The sequence below is a fragment of the Amblyomma americanum genome, chromosome 9, assembly GCF_052857255.1.
Source record: "Amblyomma americanum isolate KBUSLIRL-KWMA chromosome 9, ASM5285725v1, whole genome shotgun sequence".
NCBI lineage: Eukaryota > Metazoa > Arthropoda > Arachnida > Ixodida > Ixodidae > Amblyomma > Amblyomma americanum.
This window is the reverse complement of record NC_135505.1, coordinates 108,137,588-108,144,179: the sequence shown is the minus strand read 5'-3', so window position 1 is coordinate 108,144,179 and position 6,592 is coordinate 108,137,588.

Sequence of the window (6,592 nt, the reverse complement as noted above, 5' to 3'; positions counted from 1 at the left end):
TGTCTTCTCCTGGTCCTGCGTCTTTTTATTGCTGGTTTATTTTTTCTTCACGAACTTCTTGTAACGCCTGTAGGCGTGATCTAAATCAGATCACCGGCACGCTTACACGAGTCGCGCGAGGTAAAGCATAAGTTTGTTCATTTATTTATGGTTACTTGCCTAATTACTCCCGAAGGCCTTTTAGAACTACAAACGAACGCCAAAATGGATGAGTTGGAGTGGGTTCACTGCTGTACTGCAGCGCGAAGGGACGAGGCGACTGGGCGGAAGCTCCCGTGTGCGCTTTCCTTCTTTCACATGTTCGGGCTACTGTTCAGCCATGGAACTTCTGCACTTACCTCCGTACGTTGTTTTTTTTTATGCTGAACACGCTTTTGAAGAATAAATATGGCTGCGTTTCGGAGCTCGCAGTGTTGCTCATCAAAACTAGTCTGCTGCGAGATGCTGCTCCAGCAGAATTTCTTGTGGATGACATACATGTATACGTAACGCAGCTGACAACTTTGCCGTTCTGACTAAAGGACAAATTAGCATGAATTCTGGCACCATTGCCGACCGTCAGCCATGACCAAGCGCTCATGAATGCAAATATTTGCTTTGGTTAAGTATATTCTAGGATTATATAATCGCGTTTTGTTAAGTTAGGCGCAGGTGCGTTTGCTGTGCGCTGATGAAAGATTTCGAGAATTGCTTGTGCTGCCATGAGGTGCAAGCAATCAAGAAAAAGCGAAAAGGCACGCAGTGCGTAAGGAGCTTAAAAGAGTTCAAGACTGTGGGCCTAAAAGACAGTGCTGGAAGTGGCCTTAGCTCAGCATGGATGTGAACCAGCTGGAAAAGGCAGAGTTTACAAACAGGTAAGAAAATAATATAACGAAAAGAGCAATATTGATGCACATATTTTGTCCAGGCAGTTTCGGCATGCTGCGTACCACAAGATTGTCTGGTTAACGTGGAAGAGGCTGGGGAGAACAACCAACGGATTCTACCAAGCTGTGTGCTGATGCTGTTCGAAAGAAGTACTATGCCGAAACTGTTATTACAGCCCCTGAGCGATGGGCGTTGAGTCCAAGACTACGCTGCACGGTGTGTTTGCGGAGGTTGGAGACAGCACGCACCCTCCCTCCAGCCTAGTATTCTCTCAGACCCAGCGGTGCTAATGTTGTTGTTCTTGTTGTTAGCCTATCAAAAGATGGCTCATACCCACACTGGGGGATCGGCCAAGAATCGGGTGGCTATTCACCTGAACGCAGTTAACAAAACGGAAAAGCACGTGGGAGCATAACACCGGTGAATTTTTCGTCATGAACAGAAAAGGGATGAGTGTTTTGATTTTAAAATTTTAAGAATAATAATAAAGAGAGTGAATATTAATGATTTAGTCAAAATGTAATAATTGATAGAAAAGAAAAGGTTGAATCACTTAGCAAGGCAGTCGGTGAGATTCTATCAGGAAATTTTGAACAGCGGTGCAAACAGATCTGTGGCTGAAACCAAATGTGGTGGCGCCAAATGATAGCAAGAGCGGGCTGCTCAAACTAAGGCCAAGATGCTCCAAGGGCTCCTCCAGCAACCTTTTTCTCAGTGAGTTGAATCGGCGACAATACAGCCAAAAATGTTCAATAGATTCTGGCTCACGGCCAAATGCACAAAGGCGAGAGAGCGCCAAACCCGACTTGTGTAAATAGAAATTTAGAGGGGGGGATGCGGCAGCGTAGCCTCGTCAGTGATACTTCAAGCTGCCGAGAGCAACAAATTTTCCTATTCCAATAATATTTAAGGTGCTCATAATCCGCCGATGTTAAAAGTGATGTGTCTTGCGTGATGTGTCAGTCAAAGACACGCGCTCGAGCATTCGTGTTGAAGCCTGCTGCGGTACCGAACTTCCCACCATAAAATCAAGTATGCTGAGATTCGAGAACTCAATAATTTTAAACATCCACAAGCTTTTTCTCCCGCAAAACTACCAGTCGTCTTGCTGGACTTACCAATTATGATGCTTATTGCGTGGAAGGTTCGTCAGCACTGCAGGGATGTCTGTCTGAACACAGCCATACTATGGTTCATTAGCATCAACAGCAACTAAAAAAAATCACATGACAAGCGCAGCGGAGCACGAAAAGGACAGTAATCAGGAATAATAGCAAGTCAAAAATCGTTTACAACACATTCAATTCAGCGTGCCGCAGGTCTGCTGGGCTCGCGTCAGTGCAATAAAAAAAAAAGAAAGCAAAGCCTACACAGCGCCACACTAAAATTTCGGTACAAGCCAAAACTCCATCTTTTATTTTAAAAAAATAACAGCATATAAACTACAAGCATAACATTTTTGTTTTTTTGTCTCTCTTCTTTGAAAAAAAAACTAACCGTTTGCCGAGTTTTGGCAGTGTCGTGCAGCAACTCAAACAAGCCTCTGCAACGGTACGCTTTTTAAACTGGCCGGCTTCAAAGTGTGCGTAAGTCTCCCTGTGGGTCCTTCGTCGACCAAGCAATTAAATCAGCATAGCTTCATGGACATCAATTATATATGCATGAAGGATAACAGTATTCACACACATGTGCAAACTTGTTTGCAATACATACCTCATGATTTCATTGCATCCTTCCTTTTCTGCGAGCATAAAATTCGAATAAGGAAGGATGTAAGGGAGGGAGACACGACCTCTCAAGTGTCGTTCACCACCTGTTTACAGGAGTTCACTCTAGCAGGAAGAATTCAGAAACCTGGGTTGGGAATTGGGGATCAGTTAATGGAGAATATCTCATTATACTGCACTCCACTGATGTCAGTTGCTAAAGCCACTAAGGGGATACGTACCGCAAAACATAATCAATGACTTAATTAACAGGCAGAGCAGAATGGTGAGTCTAAAAATGAATATGCAGAAAACCAAAGAAATGTTCAACAGTCCCAGAAGTGAACTGCAGTTTACGATTAGCTTCAAGGAGCTGGTAGCTAGGGTTAATAGAATATCTCTCCGAGCTGGGTCTGGACAGCTTTAGGAGCTCAGGAGGTCACGTGGTATCCACTCAATACGAATTGTCTGCGGAATGCGTGCTGCCAGACAATTGGATTCTACTCAGTATAATGGCAAAGTTCATTCTCGAAACGGGCCTTCACCACATTGCTCTGGTGTGGACAGCTGAGTGCTCATCTGGAACCTCATGGTCATATTTGCTCAATAGCAATTCTCACAGCGGCTTGTTCCAAAACAAAAAACGCGGGCGGTTGAGTTTCGCACTGGATAGCGTTGACTCGACGTATATTGATGATGATGGGGATGGGAACTGTAGTACGGGCAGCAGAAAGTTAGGTGAGCAGGTGAGAGCAAATTTGTGGGGATAGGGTAGCCACATCTGGCACAGGACAGGGCTAATTGGAAAGATATAGGAGAGGCCTTTGTCCAGGAGTGGCTGTAGTTGCAGATGATGTTGGTGCTGATTTGTAGTTGGTTTCTTTAAGAACAAATTTCAGTACTTTTCTTTGTAATCAGAACAAAACCATTAAAAGCGACTCGCCAATCACAAAGAAAGTTAATGAAATCAGCGCCTGATAACTTCTTTCAATCTCATCGATCCTGCCCAGTTAAACTAACAAAGAGGAGTCGGAGCAGCACAGGTCGCCTTCTTCACTTATATGGAACCGTCTGCTTGAGATGCCAAGAGGTGCTGGCTTGCCGTCTGACTTGATAATCGTTGGGCAAGGCAATAGACCTCTTATTAAGGTATGGGTGTGGGCTAGTTGGAAAATCTCGTTTGACTTTACTAGGGAGCCTGAAATGATTTCGATGGGCATATTCTAGAGCAACAGATCAGTCAGTAGATGTGGTTTGTGTGGTTATTCGAGCGAAATTTGAAAGCTCTGCATGGCCCTGGTAATTTAGAATGCAGTTTTAAAATTCGCTGCTCGTAGTAGCTCGCAACCGATTAAGGTGACACACCTTACCGCGCGTCCTCTTACCCGATGGCATCAGTGGGCAGATGGTGCGGGCATGAATGCTGGCTCTTCTGCCCACTGATGTCAGCGGGGTAGTGGACCCTTGGTGTTGATTATTAGAACGTTTTTGCGAGGCCACTAATGTAATTTAGAAAGCACACTGTTAGCATGCACGACAAAATCAGCTGGGGATTTGGACGAATAGAGAAGTGAGCTGTCATCTTCATAAATAATGTATGTGGTGTCAGGATTAATGCTAATAACATCATTGATGCAAATGTTAAACAAAAGAGGGCCTAAGATGCTTCCTTGAGGCACACCTACATGAACATTTCAGAACAATACAAAGTGTAAGGCAAATAAACCACTATTAAGAAAAAAGGGCTCCTTTCGTTGCAGTCAAGTATCCACGACTTCTTTGGTTACTGATGCACTGAAAGTAGGTATTCCAGGATATTCGTAGTGAGTGGGTGCAAAGAAGTTGGGAGAAAAGGGGGGAGAGGGGCAACGCTGGAAAAACACTTGTTTTTGCAATATACTTTGAGGCTATCATCTATAGGTTTGTGTAATTTAAAAGAATAAACATACCTACTTTTGGCTCCCTTATGTAGGTCATCAGATACAAAACAAATAGGGTAACCCTCTATGCCATATAGACACATTATTTGGTGTGCAAAAATATTGAAATACGAATCAAATAAGAACGTGAAGAAACGCCTGTGAACATCACATCAAGTATTGCATATCTGTAACGTATAAAAAAATTTCTGAAAAAGATCAGTGGGCAAAAGTCTTTAATATTTTAAAAACAATGTACAGTAAAACATCGATAATTCAAACTCAGTTAAGTCAAAATCCCAGATAATTCCAAGAATTTCTGTGGTCCCGTAATTTACAATGCAAATTTGACCAATAATTCAAAGTGGCGGCTTGCACCACTCCGGCTAATTCGAAGATCTGGGGTGCTACGCAGGCATCCCCGATCCCTATTTTGCCGCAAACCAGTAAAGCGACGGCCTCTACAAGCCCTAGGTGGCACCCCAGTGTGATTCCAGTCAGAGTTATTGTATAAGTACCTAGACTTGAGCGTTAGCTTTATTTGCGCTCTTCACACCTCTTTTGAGTAAAGGCGATCACCTGACTGAAAGCATCCATGAATTGGGGAGAAGACCACTCCTTTGCATCGTTTAGCACTGCACCGTTGCTGGCTGTCCATTCGTACACCTACTGTTCTCGTACTTTGCAGCACTCTATATTTTCCAAGCGCACATGTTCACTGGAAACATTGTTTTCTTATCAATAACATTCAATTTTAACACAAGTGTTGGCCACTCAAAAAGACGTTTGATTTCAGGTGTTTATAACAGATGGCGCCACCCACCATTCACATGGCAACTGTTTTGTTCGTGAGTCGTAACACACTGAGATATGCCTTAGTGTATAAGATGCATAACTAGCAAGCTGTGTCAATCAATGCAACCATTATCTGACCAGAATAAAGCAAGTTTGGCAGTCAGAATCAAGCATATTGAGCCTGCAATTGGTGTACTTGTTGTGTGTGCCTACTTGTATTTGGAGTCAACTTTTTTTTTGGCCAGCAGGGACTATGACTTGGGGGCAGGCTTTTACGCTGCAATATATACAGTAATCACAAAATTTGTTCAGTATATATATGTATACTGGACGAACTTAGTGATTACTGTATATATTGCTGCGTAAAAGACTGCCAAACTCATAGCCCCATATATATATATAATTAACATGAATGAACCTGAATGAACAGCAGCCGTTGACAGCCTAGTCAGGCAGTCCACCCCTGAAATAAGGAAAAGATGGTAGCATGAGCATGCATTATATAGTCTGATTAAAATCAATAAAACTGGCACCTGTGCCCATATTCGTGGTGCTGCCCACAAAGAAGTAGCTGCAAAGGTGCAGGCAGCATGAGCAGTGTAACTGTGCTTGAGCTTCAAAGAATAAAAATGCAAAGCATGGGGAGGACTGCATTATGTGCGACAAGTAAAAATGCGGGGGTTATTTTTTTTTAAATTTGCCAAGAAGGATATTATTGTTTCTTATTCAAATCAATGTATGCAAGGGCTTGTAATGGTGGTTGAGAGAATTAAAGATTTAAAATTTCCTTCAAAGCGACCGCCAAAACTAATGCAAGTTCGTCTAATGTTTTAAAGGGCAATCCCCCAAGGCGGAGTAGATTTGTAATGAGGGAGTAATAAGTCACTGGCATCGAGCCGAGCGCAGCCAGCTACAAAGGAAAGCTATGCAGTTTCCACAGAAACCTCGTAGTTAAATAAAATTTGTTGGTAGAACCACCACTCCTATGATGCAGTGGTCCTGGGTTCGAATCCCAGACCAGGAAGAATTATTCTTTAACTACAAGGTTTTCGTGAAAGCTGCATAGGTTTCCTTTGAAGCCGTAAGGCTGCGCTTGGGTGGATGCCAAAGAGCAATAACTCACTGATTACCGCAAGTTGGTGTGCCACTGGTAACGCAACGCCATCAGACAGAATACCCTTTTTGTGGGGAACGGCACTGAGTGCTGAAGAGAGTGACAAAACGTCTTTCCTAGATGCAAGGCACAATGGTGTCTGTGAATGCTTGAAGTATAATAGTGTAAAAAAAGGAACCGCAGCTTTGTGA